At 38.7% G+C, this 24535-nt stretch overlaps 1 pseudogene; it reads left to right on the forward strand.

The window, feature by feature from the left end:
• On the forward strand, window positions 1-24143 carry LOC140595111 (U4/U6 small nuclear ribonucleoprotein Prp3 pseudogene; annotated as a pseudogene).
• The last annotated feature ends 392 nt before the right edge of the window (window positions 24144-24535 follow it).

The raw sequence follows: 24535 nt of genomic DNA on the forward strand, positions 1-24535 counted from the left end.
ATGGTGGCAGTGTATATGGAAAGGAACATGCTTGTTGAATACACAAATAGACTTATGGTTGCAAGAGCCAACAGTGTGAGGAAGACCAGCATGGTAAGTGAACCAGCACAGTGTAGTGGCCAAGGGCATGGAGTCCAGAACCAGACTGCCTAGATTCAAAAGTGGGCTCTGCATCTGATCTCTCCTGGCCTGGCCTAGTCTCCACCATTACATGATAGAGGATGCTACCGGCAGTCCTGCGTTGTCTTGAGTCTTAAATGAGCTTCTGTTCTACACTGTATGGGAGAGTGCATAGCATACAGTAAGCTTTACATAAATATTTGTTAAATAATTCAAGAACAAATATCAAGTCGCTCTGTGCAAATAACTTCCATACCTTTCATTAACGAGTTAAATAATTGAGAGGCATCATTCAAATATCTGGCTAGATACTAACTCCTATTAAAAGCATTGCATTTCACTTAATAAACACTAGATGTACTGAGTATGTACCATAAAAACTCTTTGCTTTTGATGTGGGGTGGGAAGAAGGAATGATATGACTATGAGCTCTATGATGATCACTACTCTGTGTGCCTATCTTGTTCCTAGTACAGTGTTGGAAGGGATGTTTTTTAGAATGAATGAGCACATGAACAAGGAATTAGATGACTGAGAATGTTTGGAATGTATAGTGAATCATGCAACCAAACTGGAAATAATATCTGTAGACACCCTCCCACCACCATCCATCACATTATAACACCCTTCTCTCACTTTCTGTATGTAAGTAGGCGCTTGTGTTTTGCCTCAGCCCTGGTATGCTTCTCCATGACAAAAATGCACCCTTGAGGCCAGGGGCTATGTCGTATCAGGTTTCGCCATCCATGTGAAGTGAGATATCTATCACATGTTGAACACTCAGTATTGAGTAAATAAATGAAGAACCCTGATCAGAAAGAATCTTGCCATCTAGTCTTCCAAATAGAAATGTACAATTCAACCTAGATAATGCAGTGGGATCACATTTAATTAGACATCAAAATAAGAAAAATAAGCTAATGAATTGCCAGAGGGTGAAATGCTATTAGAACCTGCATAACTGGGAGTGTGTGTGTGTGTGTGTGTGTGTGTGTGTGTGTGTGTGTGTTTAGAAGCAGCAACAATTACTGAAATGCTAAATTAAAACTGAAAAATGAATGGAAGGTATGGTTCTGTTCCTAAACCATACAAAGTGACAAATTATATAAAAACAAAAAGTGTGAGCAAAACCAAAAACTAGACTTTGTTTCCTTAAAGTTCAGCTCGAGCCATGCAGAAAAGAACATAAAAATTCAAAAAACAGTTTTATTGTTGCATAGAAGTTTTTGTTAGCCTTTCAGCAAAGTTGTTAGAGGTATTTCTCATTATGTCTCCAGCTGTGGAAGTTTTCAGGGAAATAAACAATCATTGGCTTGCCCTTCAAACACCCAATATGTGGTGCTCCGAGACAGAGCAGGTTTATCTTTTGCAGCCTTAAATCATGTAAGGTGACACCTCAAGTGACTTGATGTATGAGACTAGAACTGTAATAGTGTAAAGTCCCAAGACAGTAGAATAGCACAGTACAGCTTCTCCAAGTCCACTAACTTGTCATTCGTAAGGGTTCATTTCTTAAGGGCATTCTTCACATACAATTGGTGTACCCACTGGAGGAAATCATTATTACCCAGGTTTCAGAATAGCGTATGTTCACAATGTAGGCCATATTCTTTATGAATGTTAGCTTTTGTCATGTATGTGTCCTATCTTCCTAAATACATTCTAAATTACATGAGGTCATCTTGATCCCAATATTTACCCATTGTATCTATTATCTACATGGTAGTTATAGTGCTCTTAAATAAAATGAAATATATATATATATATATGTGAAAAATTCACAATCATGATATAAGTTATATATATATATGTGTGTGTGTATATATATATATATATATATATATATATATATATATATAAAATTTCATGCCATCACTTGTGTCTTAGTATGCTCAGTTTGCTATAACAAAGTATCATGGACTGGTAGCCTAAACAGCAGATAATTATTTCTCACAGTTCTAGATGCTGAGAAGTCCAAGATCAAAGTGTTAGAAGATTCAGTGTCTGGTGAGACCCTCCTTCTTGGCTCATAGACAGCGGACTTCTTGCTATGTCCTCACATGGCCTTTCCCTAGTGCATGCTGATAGAAAGAGATTGGCAATAATCCACCATTGTGGGGAGAGGGCATTTTCATAATCTAATCTAAACTATAATGTTCCCAAAGCACCTCTAAATACCATCAAATTAGAAGCCAGGGATTCAACATATGAATTTTGGGGGAACACAAACATTGAGGCCACAACAACCTGACCTACAAGATCTCATTCCAGTCTTTCCCTCGGACTTGGGTTTCTTCTCCTCTCCTGCCACATGGGTCCTCTTTTCATTCCTTAAATACACCAAGATTATTCCTACCTCTAGGACTTTGTGCTTGGCAGGACCTCACTTTCCCCTATGTTTTCAAGCTCTCATTCAGCTCTCAGGTCAAGCATCATCTCCTTGCAGAGGTAGTGCCTGGATATCTTGGTAGAAGTTTGTTTCCTTATCCTCCTGCCATCATTATTTCATTATCTCACCTTGTTTTTCCTTTTTGTACTTGTGACTATCCCAAATTGTCTTTGTTATTATTGTTATTACAGATACGATCTGTGTAGTATAGTATTGTATGACCTGCATAAGGAAAAACCTCTTACTAGACTGTTTATTATTTTAGCTCCAGAACCTAACATATGGCATATAAATATATGTACATATATATCATCCATATATATGTGTGTAAATACATGTATGTATATATATATTTCTATTATATTTCAATGTTTCTGTACCCGTCAGAGTGCCCAACATCCTTGATGTTTAATAATGTTTGCTGATAGTAGCAATTTTAAGAAGAGTGAAAGTAACTACATGATTTCATGACTTGTCCTTGGCAAAATTGTGCAATATGATTTTGGATTTAAATGTGATCTATAATTCTCTTCACTTTTAACATGATTCTTCCCTCTCCTAGATTCACTTTTACCCCACCATCATCAACCAAAGACCAATTGCTAACTCATCTCCAGCATGCTTTACCTTACAACATTATATCAAGATTTTGATGGACCAGGGGGACAGAATTTCTAACAGTGGTAAAACAGGAATGATAGAAAATATTTTGGTGGGGGATGGAGAGGTTTCTTGGCACTGTGATTATTATTCCATAAAGGTAATGACACCAAGAGGTGAGATCTTCTTCCTGGACAACAGCAAGAGAGAAGATACATGAAGACCCATCCATCAAAGTGAAATGACAACCCTTACAGCACAAGCCTTGCTACATTTGTCTGCTGGGTTCATTGTATTTCAAGATCTGACCTAAGTTATGGAAAAATCTTAGAACCAACTCATTAATAACAAGGAGCCTTATTTATGTCTTTTCATTGTATGAAAGGACCTCACCTCTGTCTCCTATGTCACCTACTAGTTCCTAATGAGTGGGCTAAGCCAATATGCCACAACTTTTTGGCATTCATATCTGCTTATGAATAATAAAAATGCAATTCAAGCATATGCCTTCTCATTCTGTGATCCTTTCATTCTCTGCTCTTGCTCTTAATGCACAGTGTTAATGTCAAATCTGTTTGCTTTAATTATGTTAAGAGGTTATGTTGGAAGGTTATCCATTTTGTCTTTAACAGCACGAAATAGCACTTATATTATGATTGTGACTTTCTGCACATAAACAAGAACTTGATTAACAGTAGTTAACCATGAGAAAATAGATGTTCTGTTAAATGCAGACATTTTTAGTGGATAAGCACTAGGTGTCACTAGTATACTCTCAACTACAATTATCTATATCTTCAGGGGAATCAATGCTGAATGAAGCAGACTGATGAAGAAATACAGCCTTTCTGAGGAAGGATGAAAGTCGTTCCTTTAACAAATATGTTTATGTTTATAACCCAGCAAATATCTTTAAAAATTTTAATGGATTATGGTAAAAATAGCAGCTAAGTAACTTTCAGAGATGTGGGAGACCATCATTATATACATCAGAAATCTACCTGAAAATGACGTGTGAATCCAGTATTTATAAACTGAATTGTGCTTTCCATTGATTTCTTTTAAAATTTTGGATGTGTAATCCCACCTCTTCTTCCCAATATTCACAGTTCAGCATCATTTTATTTTGTTTTTTTTTTCCAGCATCATTTTAGAACAAAAATTATTTTGGAGGTACTGGAAATGGTCTATATTCTTAAATAGGTGCTGTTTCCATGGAAGTGTACACATGAAAAAATTTATGGAGCCGATCACTTAGGGTTTGACATTTTACTGTATAAAAATTATACTCCCATAGAACACTAGTAAAAATCATAATTATTCATCTTAATGTTGCTTCCAATAGCTTTTCACTTTTGTAAGCAGATATTCTATGCTTATGTAATCATTCTACATAATATTTGCAAGTACTTAGTCAAATGAATACTGAATCCACATGGTCTTTGAATGCCTTAAAATACGCCTCAGGGCTAATTCCCACATCTCAGGACTGCTCTGTACTCAAGAAGGACTGAATTTTTAATATTTAAAGCACCACATGGGTGAGTTTCACATTGATTGGAGCCATTTTGCTGATTGCAGTAACTGACCCTTTCAGTGTGAAGAGATTTGACAGATGTGAACAGGTATCCTATTGACTCAGTAACAATTGTGTTAAGTTCTGTCCATTACTTTTTCTTACAGCAGAAATATTAGCATCCTCCAAGACTATCGCCTACATTCAATTACGTACGTGAAGTTCTCTTAAAGCTCAGGTATAAATGCAATCCACTGAATAATTTTACCTCAACATAGTCTACCAGCTTAATTATTTGAACAAGCCTTAGCTTTTGGGCTTTTGAAAATAAGGTGGGTAATTAGCCATTTTATTTGTTTTTTGAAACCTAGACTTGAAAGTTTGGATAAAATTCTTTCATGGGAATTCTTTATGTGTGCTTAAAACAACAACAATAACCTACAATATATTCAATCTTTCTATGCTTTACTTTGTTCCTTTAATCAAACCATTGACCTCTTATTATCCAAAATGGCATATCTGTTTTCTAATTTTCAGTTTCCTTATCTGGGAGAAGGAAGAAGAATGGGGTCCTAACCTCCTATTACCAACCCATGTCTGAGACAACTGTGTTGATCTTTGAGAGTGACTGTGATGTTTTCATCTTACCTATTGACTTAAATTCTAGCTCACTAATCCTCAGACTCTAGGTTCCTGCACATTCTCTTTCACTATAAACTTTTCCCAACTGGTTCTATACTTCTAAATATGCTTGAAACAACAATGTAGACCTCCTCCATTCCTCTTAGCCTTGGCTCTCCAGTTTTCATATTGTATCTGTAATCTACCAGTTCTGTGAACTGGTGTCTTGGTTCTCATCTGAAACTTGATTCCCAACTACTTTGGAGTGAGTACCACCATGGTACAGAATTTTGTATGCTCCCCCTTCACTCTGTTGGTAGAAGCCGAAATAGCTATGCCTATAAGGAAACAATTCAGGAGAAAATGTATGTATGTGCCAGGTACAAAACTAAGGAATGGAGTTTAAACCAATATATGTTTGAACATAGCCCCTAATTTTAGAGACTTTACAATCTTCTGGAGGTCCTCTACTCACAAACTAATCATTTTAATATTATAATGAATGCCTCCACTACACTATTATCAATTCCAATAGAGGAGATAGAAGATAATATATTTGCTGGAATTATCTAAAAATAGGCAATCTTCTTCATTTGTGAAACAAAAGATTGAGAAAGCACAGTTACTACACAACCAAGATGGTTAACTCTTATATGAGCATTCTTTTAGAGTGGACAAAGAGATCATGCAAAATTGGAGATAATAAGCCCAAACACAAGTGAATACACACATACTCACACACACACACACACACACACACACACACACACACACATGACAACAACAATGAAGACAGAAGTCAGGTGGCTCCCACCTAGTGTATTGAAACCACTTCAGTGGATAGGGCTGTGAAATATAAGCTTCCCTTTCTTTTTCTTAGGTGCCTGATTACTTTTGAACTAATATTTCCAATCCTGTTCTGCTCAGTAATATACCATAGGAGAGAAAAATGCTTGAGTATTTCTTTTCCTGCTTCTGCATTTTTTTCCCCTCAGAGAACTGCACTTCCTACAGGATTCTCATTGGTAGTCCACAGCAAAGACACAAAATAAAGAGAAAAATGTAGAAGAACAGCTTACAGGAATGATGAACAAGATGTATTGTGGAGTTAGGGGTCATTGTTGTCTGGAATGGCTATAGATGGAGCCCCACTTGTGTGTTTTGGGAGGCTGCAGCCATCACTCAGGGCACTCTGTCAGTTCTGGGCATGGTGCAGGTCCCTGATGCTGCCGCCGTACTGTGCGCCACACGTTATTGTGTCTCAAGGGCAGACCCGGACAGGAGAGAGAAGCATCTGGAGTTGGCAATATGAAAGATAAGTTTGCACTTGATGACACAGACCAAGAAATGATAGTTTAATATCAATCATCACAGACAATTGCAAAAGAACTGGATGTTCACACACAGAAGATATATTACCCATTATGAGGTAAATCTATCACCAACAGTACCCCAATACTTACTGACTAAAAATGGAAGAAGCATCATATCTCCAAGAGCAAATAAGTTCATATAGATGTGTTTGTCAAGATACAATCAGATTGACCTTCAAGTGCCTTGTACTTCTGGGGTAGCAACAATAGGATAGCATCATTTAGGGTTTTATTACCATAAGTAGGAGGGAAACTTTTCTTATTGTCATGATATGCTCATAGTCTTCAACCTTATTTCATCACTGACATCTATATATCTTATCAATCTATCTATCTATCTTTCTATCTATCCATCTATCTCTTTGTGTTTGTTTCTTTTTACTATTTGCAACACATATGCATCTTTGCATCATAAAATCCAAGCTCTAAACAGAGATCAGAGATCATCCATCCAGTGGTCTCAAACCTTACTCATAGGAGAATCACCCCCAGGGAGGGTGAAGTTTTCAAAATACAGATTCCCTTGTTCCACTTCTAAAGATCCTTGGAAGATATTAGTTTCCTCGGGCTGCCATAACAAAGCACCACAAACTGAGTCATTTAGAAGAGCAAAAGTTAACTGTCTCACAGTTATGGGGGTTAGATCTGAAACGAAGCACTCAGCAGGGTCCTACTCCCACTGAATCCTGCCTGGGAGTCCTTCTGGGCCTCTTCGTGTGTCTGGTGGTTGCCCACCATCTCTGATGGCTTGCAGGAGCATCGCTCACTCTCTGCCTCAAGCATGGCTTTTTTTCCTTATATGTGTGTGCCTTTGTGGCTCTTTTTATATGGATACCAGTTACATTGGATTGGGCCCCACCTTACACCAGTATAAGATCATCTGACATTACATTAACAATGAACTTATTTTGACTGAGGCCATGTCATCAGTCACTTTAACATACCTTCTGGGAAGAACACAATTCAACCCATAGTAAAGGTATTGGAGCAGGATTGAGAATCATTCAGGTGGTTTGGTCATAGCCATCTTTGAGACCCACTGGCCAATCAGTCCAGTTCTCTTTAATAGGAGAGCAAACCAAGGGCTAAGTGTATCTGGATATTTTAAATGACAGAATCAGAACATGCATAAACCATTCACATACCTATACAAACTGTCACCCTCTAGGTTCCCATTGTTACTGTGATAACACTGATGCTTCCTTGCACTTGGATTAGGATCACTTAATATTTGTCAGCTTTAATAAAAAGCTCTATAGCCTTTTCACTTTTTATTTCTATTTTGAAACCTACTGCATAATACTTAACCCAAGAATCTTACATCTTAAAAAAATTCTGGTAGCAATCCTATTCAGGTGTTCAAGCAAGGCTGGTATGAGGCCAAGTGGATCTGCAATGGTAAAGAAGTAAACAAATGCTTGGACATGTATATTTTACCTAAAAAGGAAAACATTTTTTTTGAAATTTGATGGATTCCTTTCTAGATGTGGATACTACTTAAGGAAACACAAATGGTGGCTTACATGTCACTGATTTATATAAAATAGTGTTTGGCCAGGGGAGCATATGTATGTAAAAAGTGAACAATAAATGTAGTGTAGGTCTGGTACACTTCCTAATGTCCCTGTGTCTCAAAGTCCCCCTCTCTGGTTCTGCTCTGAGTTAGGATGGCTTGTCAAGTAGTCACAAAATAGATAGATTTATAGTTCAGAGGATAAGGACATAAAACCACTTCCTGCCCCATCAGAATTACACATAAACACTGTTGTGAAAAAGGTGCACAAATTTTGGGAGAATATCACAAAATTTGGCACAGAAGAACCAGTAGAATTAAGAATTAAGAAGGAAACCATGACAGCTCCCCCCAAAGATACAGGGATCCCAGTGGCATCTATAAGGGAAAAGGAAGCCACGATTGAGATCTGTGTTCAATAATGTATGATCAAGGATATTGATTCAGAACGTAATCTCACAGCCTCTTTATTCTCTGCTCCATTCTTGCCAATAAACTAAAAAAAAAAAAAAAAACTTTAAGAATTTGACTACTTTTCTTAGTATAACAATAAAGATGTTGAATAGACAGGATTTTCAATTGCGGAACCATGAGGAGGGACAATGTACTCTCCGAGGACAAATATTTACAACTAGGCTGCAAAATTATCAGGATTGAAGGGCACTGATTTGCATGTACATACTAATGGTTCTGAATACATTTAATGAAGAGAAATGGCCCTGAAAAAAACAGGCGATTTGCACACAAGGAAACTTGCAATTTGTGACATGTAAATTGAAAGTTACCATCTTTTCTGATCATGAGGTTATCTCAAATTTGTTTCTTGAATGCTGAGAAATTAGACTGTGATATGACCCATTTGTCTATAGAATGGGACAACATGCAAAACATAATAAAATATTAATCAAGTCACTTTCAAAATATCAGTGGTTGGTCTTCAGACAATAATATGGAAATAATTCTGAAGTAGAGGAACAAAATTAAATATTTTGAGAGACATTTCCAACTTCAGACAGAATTGAGAGGAAATGTGAAAAAAAAAGAAAGATAAATAATGAACAGCACCAAGCAGAGGAGGCAGTTGTATGTAGAGTAGATCTCCAATGAGGGAGAGGCTGTAAGGTGACCTCTGCTCAAGAGCACTGTCAGGTAGAGCTTCTCAGACAGGTCTGCAGACCACAGAGACCAGCAGCAGAATCTCCTGCCATGTTTGTTAAAATGAAAAGTTCTGAACCCTACCCTAAACCTACAGAATCAGAATATTGGCAACCTGTATGTTTTATCAAGTCCCCTTCCCAACACCCTTCCCCCCACCCCCCACCCCTGCTTCCATTCCCTGGGTGATGCTTATGTGCCCTCAAGTTTGAGAGACAGCATCTTAGATTTTATAAAACATAAAGAGAGGTTCAGAGGTGACAGCTCTAAAGAATATAAAGAAGCTGTATGGGCTGGGACTGCATGAGAAATTAGACTGTATCATTGAAAAGGTTTACACGAACTTCTTCAAAGAAAGAGAAAAGATAAGGAGCAAAGAGCAAGTTCATGGGCTGATGCTTGATTCCAGGAAAGGAAAATGAAATCAATGATTTAGAGGCAGGTGGTCACAGTTCAAGAAAGAAGGTGGTAGGATCAAGCTTGTAAAGAATGGTGGTGCCTTGCCATGTGCCCTTATAACTGAATTCCACACAACTTTAGAATATTGCTTAGGCAAACTTTAGGGGGGTAGCTTTGAAAGGCATACAGGGAAAATAAGATGAACAAGCCAACATATGAAAGAACGGTGTCTGTGACTGCCCCTGCCCCCTTCAGCTAGTGAACGGGCAGTGCTTCCAGTCCTAAGTGTGACCACTATTTACGGGCATTCAGGCTTCTGGGAAAGCTTTCGGTGACTTTTGTCCTGTAGTTTTTAGCATTCATTACTTTATAATTTAAACGATCTCCTTATACCCTATAATAAGAGAATTGAAATCCTCATTAAACAGTGTGCTAGGACGAAGGCTAAAAGTCAGGCCTGAAATAAGGCTTGAAAATCTGTAACTTTGAAACAGGATTTAAATGCAATAAGATGTCACCAAGAAGTCCCCTAATCCACTATCATGTGTTCTGTAAATTTAGCAGAAAAGAATCAAGTGAAACAACACTAGAGGCATTGCTGAGCAGAGGAATATGGAAGGAAACATACCCTACAACAGTTAAACTATCCCTGCTTCCCAGACGCTGCCGCAAGTTTACATTTATTCACACGGGAAATTTTATATTGCATAAGGCTTAAATTTTAAATTTCAGAATTCAGCATGTGGATAGCATGCAACTCTCCAGTGTTGCTGGAACATAAAGTATCTGATAGGCAGTTGTAGACAATTTGCTGAGAAAGAGGACTCACCATGGGGCTTCGTGTGTCATAGAAAGCCTGTGGATTCAACCTCTGGGTAAGAGGGAAACCAGTGCGGTTTTTTAAAATAGCATGACACTTTTAGAGAGATCTTTTTGGAAGCTGTGTGGAGGAGGACAGGACGGGGGCAGGATGACCTGGTAGGGGACTAGTTTTGTGATTAGTTCAAGGAAGATCGGGACATGACTGGGTCAGTGATGGCAGTTTGGGGGAAGAAGCATAACTTGAGAAGTACTGAGCCAGTCAGCCAACAAATATGAAGTGAATGCCTGCTACGTGCCAATCTCTACCTTAGGAGGTAAAATCCACAGCACCTGGAGTTTGATTGGATATGTGGTGGCCAAAAAAGGGGGATAGGAGAAAAGGGGAGATTTCTTCTAAGAAGTTCTGCAAAGGCTATTTAGACCAGGAGGAGTTTGATTTTGGCCAGGGGTGAAGGGAAAACTTGTAAGAGGCAGACACTGAAGGTAAGGATGAAACTATCTGTGCAGATCAAACCAGCCAAACCAAGGCCTGGATGTGGGACATAAGGTTTAGTTTACAGAACATGAAGCCAGCTTGTCTAATGGAAGCATTGGGGGCCTTACGGGTTATAATGGAGGATTAAGCTGAATGTTTATATAACACATATTTTGGGAAGACTTTTGAAGGAGAGGATAAAGCCTTTGGATTTCATTCTGAATGTGGTGCATGGTGACTGCAACATTTCATAACAAATTCTAGATCACGCTTAACAGGAAAATTTAAAGTTAAGATGAGAGTCATGAGTCCATCTTTGGTATATAGAGATGCTTTATTATTTTTTTAAGTTTTTTTTTAATTTATTCATGAGAGACAAAGAGAGAGAGAGAGGCAGAGACAGAGGCAGAGGGTGAAGCAAGCTCCATGCAAGGAGCCTGACATGGGACTTGATCCTGTGTCTCTAGGATCACGCCCTGGAAAGAAGGCGGCACTAAACTGCTGAGCACCCCCGGGCTGCCCTATAGAGATGTTTTAAACCAAATTTCATCTTGTATCAGTTACTCAGTGATGGTTCTTTTGCATATTTAGTGTTTCGGGTAGATTGAGTACCCTTTTTATAACTTACACAGTATTATTATCTGGGACATGAATTGTATACTGTCCCAACACCTGCCCATTTTCTCCTGTGTTAAAGACTCTGTATGGATATGACAGATTAAGTTATAATGCAGTTTGATAGAAATCTACTTTTACTTGTTTTGAACTACCACGTTATGTTATTCTCTTCCATTGTAAATGTGTATTCCAGATCAAATGCTAGTTACATTTCAAAGAAATAATTTGCATTAAATCAAATGTTGTATTATTCTTCCCTTTCCAAAAACACAAAGCAGATATTTAATCAAAAAGAAGACATTGCCAATTTCAGGTCTTTCCTGTCTTTTAATTTGCAGCTTGTACATTCCTACTAAGAGCTCATTCAATTTTATTCTAATATAACTAATAATTTAAAAACATTTGAAAGTCATTTTTAAGACTAAGATTGAAAACTCTTGTTTATCTAATTTCTATTCAATTTCTGCTGAATAGTATTTGAATTGGTTTCCTGCACATCATAGTGGGCTATGCCTATAAGCAAAAATATAAATTATCTTTTGCTAAAACCTGATTCAGAAATTACTGTCTCTAGAAAACCTTCAAGGATTGATTTTTTTGGCTCCATATTTTTTGTTCTCCTTAGTGCCATCCCAGAACTGAGTCATGTAATACATTTCCAAACCACATCTGCTAGTTAACAGCGCCTGGCAGCACTAGTATAGGCTCATTGACAATCTGAGGCTAACTCCTCCCACTAACACAGGATGCAAACATACAGAGAATTCGATCACTAATAATACCAAGAGACAATAGCTAAAATAAACATGTGGCAACTTACTAGATTGTAAGTTCCTTCTGGGTAAAAATATCCTGTCAATTATATTGACCCCATTATAGAACCTAGAAGAGAAAGCATTTTATAGACTTCTCATGTACTCCACCAAGTTCAAGGCAATCCTGAGCTGGATGATCAGGTTAGGTTTTAGTAGGGATGTGGGGGAGGTCAAATAGTCTGGTTATCAGGGAGCAAAGGCTTCACAACCCATTGTGAGAGAAAAAGAGAGCTCATGAGGTTGGCCAGATGAGCTGCCCAGTATAAATGGGCTCAGGTCCTGGCCACTACTTGGAATCCTTCCCACTTCCCACTCCCAGGGCTGAGTTTTCACTACTCCTGATGATGGCAAAACTTCTCAGCTGTTTATAAAATAGCACAGGACCCTGGAACTGCAGACCAACTCTCTTTTGCCAGACGACTGACTGCCTGAAAGCATGATCAGGTAGGCAGACATCAGGGGGAGGGCAGGCTGCCAGTACACCCATGTTCCCCACCCACCTCTGAGCTCCTCGCATACATGGATGGAACTAGGTGGGTTATTTTGTCAGTACTCTTATTTGTGGCACTTGGCTCTTTTTCTAGATTTATCAGAGAAGCATTCTCTTTAGCCAAGTGTTCATAGGTCAATAACTACATGGCCTTATTGATCACTCTGTATTTTTCTATATGTATGTGATAAAAAAAAACCCTCCCTGCTGCATGTGTTTTCTTTGGTGTTCCCTGCACAAAATGTCGATCTTTCTGTGATGTATATAGACAAAGAATTTGTATTTTTCCCTTTGTTAATCTTTTCATAAGATATTGATCCTCCTGTGATTCACATAGGCAAAGCAATATTTGATGAGTGATGGAAAACTAAGAAAGTACAATAGTAATGCAGCTGCAAAATGAATGCATAGCTGCTCATAGAAAAGCCGAGGTTCCTATATTCTTTTTTTTTTTTTTAATTTATGATAGTCACACAGAGAGAGAGAGAGAGATGCAGAGACACAGGCAGAGGGAGAAGCGGGCTCCATGCACCGGGAGCCCGACATGGGATTCGATCCTGGGTCTCCAGGATCGCACCCTGGGCCAAAGGCAGGCGCCAAACTGCTGTGCCACCCAGGGATCCTGAGGTTCCTATATTCTAACCAGGCACTTAACTTGAACTCGTATCCATAGTTATTAGAGCCACATTTCTATCGACCACCGCTCTAGTGGCCATTGTGATCTTTTCAGGCTGAGAAAATCTCCTTACTTAGGGTAACACATAAAAGTGTCAGTTGTCAAAGTGGAGTGTTAACTATGTAATACTATGATGGTCCTCCCTGGTAGGGATTAGCCTGCAAACAGAATCACTAGTGGTTAGCTACAGTGTCCTAGAACCACTAGGGTGGTGGTAGAAGGACCTCTTTATCACCTTTATTATCTAGGGTAATAAAGCAATATCTTGGTGACCAAGGATCCATAGAGAGAAATGAAGGTTTTTAAACTAAACAAAGGGAGCAAAAAAGAAAGGAGATTAGTGTAAAGGGCTGGACCCTGTTACTTCAGGTCCTGTAGTCTCTGCAAAAATAAGCCCAGACACCCGACTCAGAGGAGAGATTAGAAAACCAGAGAAAACCAGTGATAAAAGAGCTGCCTGCTAAGTCAGTGATTAAAGAATACAGAAATCCTCAAAACAATGTGATCATTATCCATCAGTTATCCCTGAAATACGACCTGGCCAGATACTAAGCAGCTTGGGACACACATATTTCTTAGGAATTACCAAGGGGGAGAGAAGAAGAGCCAATATCCACCCTCTTCTCTAGCAATTACTTGTCCCATCACATGAATCAACCTTCTGTTCAGCAATCAGCCTCCCTCTTTCCTGACCCACCGGGAACACTGTGACCCTAGACTTCCACTAGGGAATCAAAAGTAACTTCTAAAGAAATACCTGATTTATAACTCTTCTGTGTGGGACACCTTTATAAACAACAAGGACTTCCTCACTGGTCGAACCTCAGGAAACTGGATCCTGGAAAGAGAAATAACTGGGCATGGCTCACCATGTCCTCTAGGACTGCTCAGGGTCAGATAGGGGAACTTGGGTAGCCTGAGAACATCTGCACCTACCATAATGCTGTTTGTGTTACTTGCAAGCTAAATCAACACATGAAAAGCAAACCACAAGAGAATTGCCCCAGGGTTACAGCCCAGGAAAGAAGATCCCCTACCCAAAATTTGGGCGAGTGAGAGAAACAGGAATGAGGCAGGAGCAAGGCTGAGTTTGGGGCTTCACTGTGCTCACAAATATAATTTTGACAGACTTGGTTTTCAAATATAAACCTAAAGAAGAAATAAAGAATGTGAAAAAGACCAAAGGCAAATAAACCAGAGTACACACATAGCCTTCTCTCATGGTATCTCTACCAAATGAACCAAGAGAGGGGATAATTCAGTGCCTCCATTTAACCCATCATGAGCAGTGTTTACTGTAAAATATGAAGCCAGCAACTGAAGCTGACACTGACCTTGGCAGAATTACATAACAATTGTCTATCCTCCTTCAATGAGCCTCCTCCTTGAAGGAACCTCACTTCTTCACTCAAGAAACTGTGTCCATTTGTTCCCTCAAATCCTGCTCAGAAGCCTACAAAAAAAAACAAGATATATTTTTAAGATTTTATTTATTTATTAAATATTTTATTTGTCTATTTAAGAGAGAGAGGGAGAGCGAGGTAACAATAGAGTGGGGTAGAGCAGAGGGTGAAGGACAAGCAGATTCCTCCCTGAGTGAGGAACCCTATGTGGAGCCCAGTCCCAGGGCCTTGGGATCATGACCTGAGCCAAAATCAAGAGTTGCACACTTAACCAGGTTAACCACCTAGGGGCCATGCAAAAAGATATTTTTTGAACAGTAAAGAGCTTTGTTCTTTTTCCGTTTTTAAAAGGGCTATTGTAATTAAACATAGCACACTTATTAATATTCCCAAAAGGAAGTTATGGGATATTTTAGCTCTTTATATAATTGTATATATACAAAATATGCACTCTCATGACAGAAAAAAAAATCCTCATTGTACATATATATTTTAAAACACTAATTTTTAGGAAAATTGAAAAGCTATAGGCTGAGGGACAAGAATTATTTTTAAAAACTCATTTTAAAAATTATTTTATTTATTTATTTGACAGAGTGTGAGCACATGAGCAGGGGAGGGGCAGAGGGAGAGGAACAAGCAGACTCCCCACTGAGCAGTGAGCCTGACCTAAGGCTAGATCCCAGGATGCTGAGATCATGTCCTGAGCCAGTCAGATGCTCAACCAACTTAGCCACTCAGGTGCCCCCAATATACCTCTTTTTAATGAGAAAGAAAGAATGAATTGGATGAAAGAGTTAATTAAAATATTCTCAGCTATTATTTATGTCATGGCCTTTTGAAAAAGCACAATACTCTTGTACACTAGCTCTTTGGGAACTACAACGTCAAAGAAGAGTATTTGCTTAGAACTATCAAGTGTAGGAGACAGGAAAATCTCCCCATTAATTGTTTACTGATACCTCCTGTTAAGTCAGCTCTACAAACAACCTCTAAAGAATCTTAAATGTTATTGAAACAACGTTAAATTCAGAATCTACCAACCCCATAGTAGAAAGCTCCTTGGAAGCATGTTGACAGCACATTATCATGAGGTTGAAATACTTAGGTGGACACCCTTGCTGCAGGCAGGCCAGGAGCCAGCATTCCTGACGCTGAACTCCAGGTCAGATGCTTTGTCTTCAGCTAAGTTGATGCCTTCATGTTTTTGTGGTCTAACCCAAGTGTATTGCAAGTCAGCCAGCTCCCAATATTAAGCACTTGCTGTTAACAGTGTACTCTTTAGGGTCTTTGGGCAATGAAACAGTATTTCCTACGGCTGTTAAAAATATGGTAGAGCAGCTCTAGCTGAGGAGAACTTTAATTTCTTTTGGGGGGGTCATAAGCAATCTAGAATTGAGGTTTTTAACTTGTCATGGTAAGAGAATTTTGGCTTGAAGGATATCTGTCATGTAGCTGTGCTGAAATACAAAGTAATATTCTAAAGCAGCAAAAATATTTGAAATCAAACCTTATCTAATCTCTGAACTACTTCTCCTTCCTTGTTCCTTCACACTTCTGGGTCAGAAAAGGAAGGGGGCCAAAGATGGGAGGAGAAACTCTCATTCTTTAATTTTAAAAGCTTAAAAATCTAATAGCTAATTTTTTAAGGTCATGTAAAGATAGCTGTTTCATCTAAATGGCTGCATCGGATTGTCTGCATGGAAACCTCTTGGCCTCTTTGGAGTCACAGTTTTCAGTAGAAGTAAGTAGCTTCCAACTGGGTCAGCTGGATTATTCAGGAGAGATAATTCAGAGTAGTGGTTTTCACACCTAGTGGAGGTTATGGTGCCATTGCCTACTTTTCCAAATACTTACTGTTGAAAAAGTTAAAGGGAGAATCTTCTTTAGATCTAGAGCAACCTTGGAGAAGCAAAGCATCCACCGTGATTTCTCTTGCCTGATTTGATCAGAATCCTGAGTGAGACCAAGGACTGATTTGTTGACTTTGTTGATCATTTCTTTAGGGTTACTTTTGCAGCAGATGGCTGTGTACACTTCTGATTTTAGAAGCTCAGAGGGAACTGCCCCTCATTTGAACCCATAACACCAAGGCAGGCACTTGGGCTACACACTGGATTAAAATCAACTACCATGGCAGTTCTTTGCCATCTGATATCCTGGTCAAACTACTCATCTTCCTTGTGTAGAATTCCCCAAACTATGTACTAAGGAACATTAGTGTCTTGGGTTTTAAAAATCTTCCTATAGAAAACAGTTTTGCTGGTCAAATGACTATGGCGGAACTTGTTCTAAAAAATGTGAAGTGGATTTATTTACTCCAGGGTTTCTCAAACATCTTGAATAAAAGTGGGGAAAGTGAATTAACCTTCAGACTTATTCGAATCCAACTCTACCTCTTACTAACTTTGACCTTGAATGAGTTATTTAATCTTTCTAAGGTTTAATATACTCATCTGCAAAATTAGGAGAGAAGTACCAACATGACACAGTTGGTCAGTGATTAAACAAGATAAAAATCCCTAAATTGGTAACATTTTCTATTTGGGGATATAATTTGTATTATTATGTTTCCACATCATCATGCAATTTAGATTATATCTTTGGTGTACCAAAAATATAGATTAATTTTTAATGTACAAACAAAGCAGAAGTATTGTTGATAGTTTTTAATTCTACTTGATCACTCTTCCAGTATATACCCCATTGGGAATCACACAGCAAATCACTGGGAATTAGCTGACCATTCATACCCTTCGTGTACCTGTGTGTGTGTGACCTTAGTGTTATCCTATACTGATCATTGATTTTTCTATTGGGACTCGACAGACCTTTAAATGGCCCTGCACTAATGATGCCAGTGTATTTTAAAATATTGGAAAGGCAAACCGGTGCTTTCTGCACACAATGTATTCTCTTGCTGAGAAGCTGAATCTCCTCAGAGGTACTGTCCTTTGTTCTCATATTACAGACGGTTGAGGTACCTGGCTTGCATCTCAAGAGTCACCAGGATATCTGAGCTCTGAATTCCCAGCCACTTACCTTATTTATTGCCACACCATTCATCTTCATTAAGGTGCAATAAATATCTCTGCAGAGATCACTATCTTGGAGATAGTTGAAATGTTAGTTTCGGCCCCAAAAGAACTCAAAGTAAATCATGCCTCTTTTGCTCTTCAGATTCTTTCCAGGCTGTTTCATAACAGATTACATTTCAAGGACAGAGGGGACATTTTAAATTCTTCATCCAATACTTTATAAGCATGTCCTTTGGAAAGAAGAGAGAATCATGACTATAGATAAGAAATCTAGTGATATAGTATGGTTTATCTCATCTTATTCTCTCTCTTTAAATGATAAACATTGCATTTTCAGAGTTACCATAGGTAGGTTCTGAAGGATGGCAGCATGTAAATCTGATTATCTTTTAGCATGGGAGACTGTATTGGATATGAAACATACGTAAGAGCTAAATAAATATTGTTTGTTGTTTCCTATTAGGCATATTTGATATAAAAGATGGGAAATTCCAAACGTCTGTAGGAGAAACAGGCTGTAATAAAGGTTATCGGGGGAAACTATAGGCTCTATGTGGGAGAATGATTGTACTTCTAAGTACAGAGTTTATGCCAGCCTACTAATATAAAAGAAGGAATTGCATACATGTGCTATGCACCAACTTCATATGACAAGTTCCAAAAAGTAGCAAAGAGGATCTCTATCCTCAAAAGTTTACTGTCCAACACCTGGAGACTCAAATGAAGAAAGACAAATAAGAGGCACTACTAGATAAAGGCACAGAGCACACTGAAAAACCTGTGGGAATTCCAAGATGAAAAGATGCTAGTGGGCTGCAGACAGACAAGATAGCTTCCCTGGAAGAAAGGAACTTGACTGGGAGCTTTGAACCAGAGTAAGATCTCATTGGCCAAGAAAAGGAGGCAAGATTTCTGAACGTAGGAAAGGAATGGCAAAGAACAGAGTTAATGAAGAACCCAGTGAAATGACTGCTGTGAGTAAAATGAATTAATAAATCAGGGTCATTTTGGACAGGGAGTTTAGAGGAAGTTGAAGGAAAACCCTGAATCTGTAATTTGACCTTGATGGATAAATCATGGATGATGTTAGAGATTCTTTAGCCAAGACATGACACCAGGAGAAAAGTGCCACAGAAAAATAAATTGGGTAGTTTGTGCAGCATAGGTTAGATACGAAAAGTGGGAGAGAGACAACTAGAATGATCTCAGGTTGAAGCACTGAGGACATGAGGGAGGGTCAGAACAGGGGGATGAGCAGGAGATAAACAGATAAATGTTGAAAGTAAGGTTTGGAGGCACCTGGGTGGTTCAGTGGTTGAGTATCTGCCTTTGGCTCAGGTCGTGATCCCGGGGTCCTGCCTATGTCTCTATGTCTTTCATGAATAAATAAGTAAAATCTTAAAAAAAAAGAAAGAAAGAAAGGTTTGGAAATACGTGGGTGATAACCTCAAAGGCCAGTCGATGATATGGAAAAAGTATTACATCCAAAACTGACCACAAGAAATACTGTAAAGTCTTAGGTATTAAAATTACACATGAGTTTTTATTTCAGCTTGCTTCTTGTCAATAGTGTGATCTCAGGAAAATTATTAAACTATTCGTACTGAAATTTCCCCACATCTAAAATAAGATTAAAGTTGTTTATGTGGGACTTATTTTTTTTTAATTTTTTTTTAATTTTTTATTTATTTATGATAGTCACAGAGAGAGAGAGAGAGGCAGAAACACAGGCGGAGGGAGAAGCAGGCTCCATGCACCGGGAGCCCGATGTGGGATTCGATTCCGGGTCTCCAGGATCGCGCCCTGGGCCAAAGGCAGGCGCCAAACCGCTGCGCCACCCAGGGATCCCTATGTGGGACTTAAATAAGATAACATGTACAATGTTGAATAGTGACAGGCAATTCATAGGCACTCAAGAAACATTAGCTCCCTGTTTCACTTAATTAACCCTAAAATATCTTAGAGGCAGCTGGACACTGGAAGTTAGGTTTAGGTTTAGGGGTTATAATATGGTCTGAATGTTTGTATCCTCCCCCAGTTCAAATGTGGAAGTCCTAATCTCTAATGTGATGGTATTTTGAGGTGAGACCTTTGATAGTGGGTTAGGTCATGAGAGCCAAGTTCTCATGAATGGAATTAGTGCCCTTATAAAAGGTTCTCTTGCTCCCTTTACACATGAGGTTCGGTGGTCGTCAAGGTGGAAGCAGGTCCTCTCCTACACCATGATCTAGGACTTCCCAACTTCAGAACTGTGAGAAATAAATTTCTGTTGTTTATAAGTCACCTAATTTATGCTATTTTATTATCTCTGCCAAGATGAACTCAGCCTGGAAATACATCTAGACACCATCCACAAAGAGGTGGTATTTTTGGACCATATGGGAAATGTTCTCATTGAGGAAATAAATGAATGGATAGAAAAAAAGACCATTGAGTAAGTTTTAGAGAAAGCCTAAAATGAAAAAGAGAGGAGCTGAATAAAGATGAGCATTAGATTTTTTTTAAAGGATCTTATTTATTTATTTGAGAGAGAGCATGTGAGAGGTGGAAAGGGGCAGAGGCAGAGGCAGAGGGAGAAGCAGGCTCCCCACTAAGCAGGAAGCCCGATGCCACCCATGCGACCCAGTGAGCAGTAAATTCGAGGTGTGCTGAGTACAGCATTTAGAACCTACTAAGCACTCAATAAATACAAGTTGATATTAGATATGGTCAAGGATGTGACAGTGAACCCTAGAGAGAATGAAGTCAAAGTCACCAATGGAAGGAGAAAAGTCAAAGTAAGGTGATCTCCAGTGGTCTATGTTGCAATCAAATGAGGATAAAGACCGTAAAACCGTTCCTTTCAAATGGAAGCAATTGGTGACCAAAGCACCTGACCTTTATAATTCTTGTCTCTGGTTGAGACTCCTTCTGGATTAAGGAGCAAGACTATGCTCACATAGCTACCCAACCTGTGAATGATATATTATTCATTCACCATCACCAAAAATACCCCTTCAGCAGATACTCTGCCTGCCATAGGAGGAGGAGAGACTCACGGTCTTTAAAATAAGGACACCAGCAAGCTATTTTAACATAGGGGAAAATAGGAAACCACGAATTAACAAAAAATACAATTTCCTGCGATGATTTTTAATAAAGCCAAACACCAAATATTGGCTTCCCTCACGTTAGAGAAAATGAATAAACATTTTTGCAATGACCTGAAGGCTTGGATAGAATAAATAAATTATTGACACATGAGGAGTAGACAATTCTCCATCCACTGTTGAGCTTTTCATTCTTTGTGGAGCAGATGGTCTAAATAAAGCAGCCAAAAATAACAGGTGGGTTTTATTGCATTAAGCCACTGAAAACACTATGCATCTACAGTTTAAATCATGTTTAAAACAGTCAGTCTTCAAACCACCTTTGAAAATAATCTTTCATATTTATAAAACACCTTTGTCCACCTCACATGATATCAAAACACAAGGCTCAATGAGAGTATGAACACATATTTAGAGACAATAGGGGAAAGACAGATTGGAAGAAACAGCTGCTCTTTATGGAAATGGTTTAATGCAGGGTCGTTAAACCATGATGATAGACTCTAACTGAAATGGATAACATCAACTCTGAAACCAAACAGAGATTGGGTCTAAGTCATTGCTGCCAGAAAGATGGTTATTTCACATGTCCGACACATCTCCATCAACCATGTAGAGGGTAACTACAAAGAATTCAACTACAAAGAATTCAGATACAGTATTTCCTCTATAATTTGCCAAAACTGCATGTATTTAATTAGAGAAGTCAAACTGCATTTTATTAACATCTCTTCAACATCATTCTATGTGTTTGCCATACATGTTTTCATATGTGATGTGAGAAGTCATATGTGATGTGAGAAGAGATTAATGACTGAGTCTTCACTACAGGTAGTGTAGCTTGCTTGGAGATTATTGCTTTTTATATAGTATTCTTTATTAATTTGATAACCAGAGTTTTAAAAGTAAAAATCATATCTCCTTTCTCCTTTCCCCAATCTCCTACATCCCTAGGATAACCATCATTAGAGGAACCTTCAGAATCTGTGCTACATTGGCAGTTGAAGGAATACTCAAACCATTAAACCCACAATGAATTTTAAGAATCTTTTACATTTATAAAACATCTTCATCCTTCTTGAATAATTTAAAACCACAGACACCTTCCTGGGTATGAAGCATGAATTATAAAAAATGAGATTATGTTTCTACTTACTACTTGCAACTTGCTTTTAAAGAAAAATCAACTCTATCTCATGGATCTCTTCACTTTCTTACATGGAGATCAAATTCATACTTTTCAATGGCTATACCCTTTCTTTAGAATATGTCATAATTATTTATAAATATGATATAATTATTCCCATATGGAGGGATATTTGTTACTTCCAACTATCACTAAAATAAGCTGCAATTAATACTCTCATTTATATATACTTACTTGTGCACTTGTGCAAGTTTTCTATAGTGTTTATTGCTAGAGAGAGAGATTTGATACATCAAAGATTTTATGGATTTATTTTTATTTTAGGTTTTATTTCAATATCTTTTGGAATAACTATTTTCAAAGCTTTCTCATTTTCTTACACTTTAAATAAGTCATGCTATGCTTTTTTCTTTAAATCCAAAGTGTTTATTTATTTAGAGGACTGCTATTTCTTTTATTCTTTTATCTCAGAGCTGGCTGCATCTGGGAATAAATTCAGAGTTATGTACTGTTGTTGATAGTATGTGAGACAGAGAAGGAGATACATTGAAAGAGAGCAAAAAGTCTAAACTGTAAGCTCAGAGTTGGCACTGCCTCCAAGACACAATAATCACTGATATAGCTTATACTAATAAATCACCTGATATAGCTTATATTGATAATTATAAGTCATATAACTTATATGGATAAATCTCTTAAGTGATATAGCTTATATTGATACATCTCTTGGACTTTGATAGTCAAACAAAATCTATTTATGTAAGTTCAATACAAATACAGACACTTGCCTAAAGACATATAGAGGGTGGTTTGGTACTGGTGGTATGTTTGATCAAGAAACAAATTCTGAAGGGTACCTGGGTGGCTCAGTGGTTGAGCATCTGCCCAGAAAGGAGATATCCCTGAAATTGAGTGGTGGGACTCTTATATCATCCCCAATGGCTTTGACCTTACAGAGGAAAATCCCAAGAGAGAAGATTATTTTGGAATCACAAATCTTGTTGAACATCCAGCCCAACTCAACCCTCCAGTTGACAATGACACACCAGTTACTCTGGGGGTATATCTTACCAAGAAGGAACAGAAGAAACTTCGAAGGCAAACGAGGAGGGAAGCACAGAAGGAACTACAAGAGAAAGTCAGGCTGGGCCTGATGCCTCCTCCAGAACCCAAAGTGAGAATTTCAAATTTAATGCGAGTATTAGGAACAGAGGCTGTTCAAGACCCCACGAAGGTAGAAGCCCATGTCAGAGCTCAGATGGCAAAAAGACAGAAAGCGCATGAAGAGGCCAACGCTGCCCGAAAACTTACAGCAGAACAGAGAAAGGTCAAGAAAATTAAAAAGCTTAAAGAAGACATTTCACAGGGGGTACACATATCTGTATATAGAGTTCGAAATTTGAGCAATCCAGCCAAGAAGTTCAAGATTGAGGCCAATGCTGGGCAACTGTACCTGACAGGGGTGGTTGTACTGCACAAGGATGTCAACGTGGTAGTAGTGGAAGGGGGCCCCAAGGCCCAGAAGAAATTTAAGCGTCTTATGCTGCATCGGATAAAGTGGGATGAACAGACATCTAACACAAAGGGAGATGATGATGAGGAATCTGATGAGGAAGCTGTGAAGAAAACCAACAAATGTGTACTAGTCTGGGAGGGTACAGCCAAAGACCGGAGCTTTGGGGAAATGAAGTTTAAACAGTGCCCTACAGAGAACATGGCTCGAGAACACTTCAAAAAGCATGGGGCTGAACACTACTGGGACCTTGCGCTGAGTGAATCTGTGTTGGAGTCTACCGACTGAGACTACTGTGAGCCCTTGCCTCCCCTCCTGCCTTTGTCTCTTCAGTCCTCTTATTCTACTTCCCAGCCCAGTCCCACTTGTGTGTGTGAACCCCTATAACTTGGGGGGCGGGTGTCACATGGCTGCAGGTGGCAGAAGCGGGACCCGAAGCTAGGCTGCCCAAGTTCCATGCGGGTTGGGGGACCAGCATGATGCAAGAGCATCCAGCACACATTTAAGGAGGTGACACTCCGTGGCCTGCTGGCCCGGCAAGATCAAGTCCTATATCGGGCTCCCAAGTCCTATATCCCAGAGCCTGCTTCTCTCTCTGCCTAAGTCTCTGCCTCTATGTGTCTCTCATTAATAAATAAATAAAGTCTTAAAAAAATAAGAGAAAAATAATTTCTCATTGACTGCAGAAAGAAGATGTGTAGCAACTTGGTTTTGTGGTAGTTGTAATGATATTGTATGAACAAGAAGAAACAGAAATGAGAAA

The sequence above is a fragment of the Vulpes vulpes genome, chromosome 13 (assembly GCF_048418805.1).
Source record: "Vulpes vulpes isolate BD-2025 chromosome 13, VulVul3, whole genome shotgun sequence".
NCBI lineage: Eukaryota > Metazoa > Chordata > Mammalia > Carnivora > Canidae > Vulpes > Vulpes vulpes.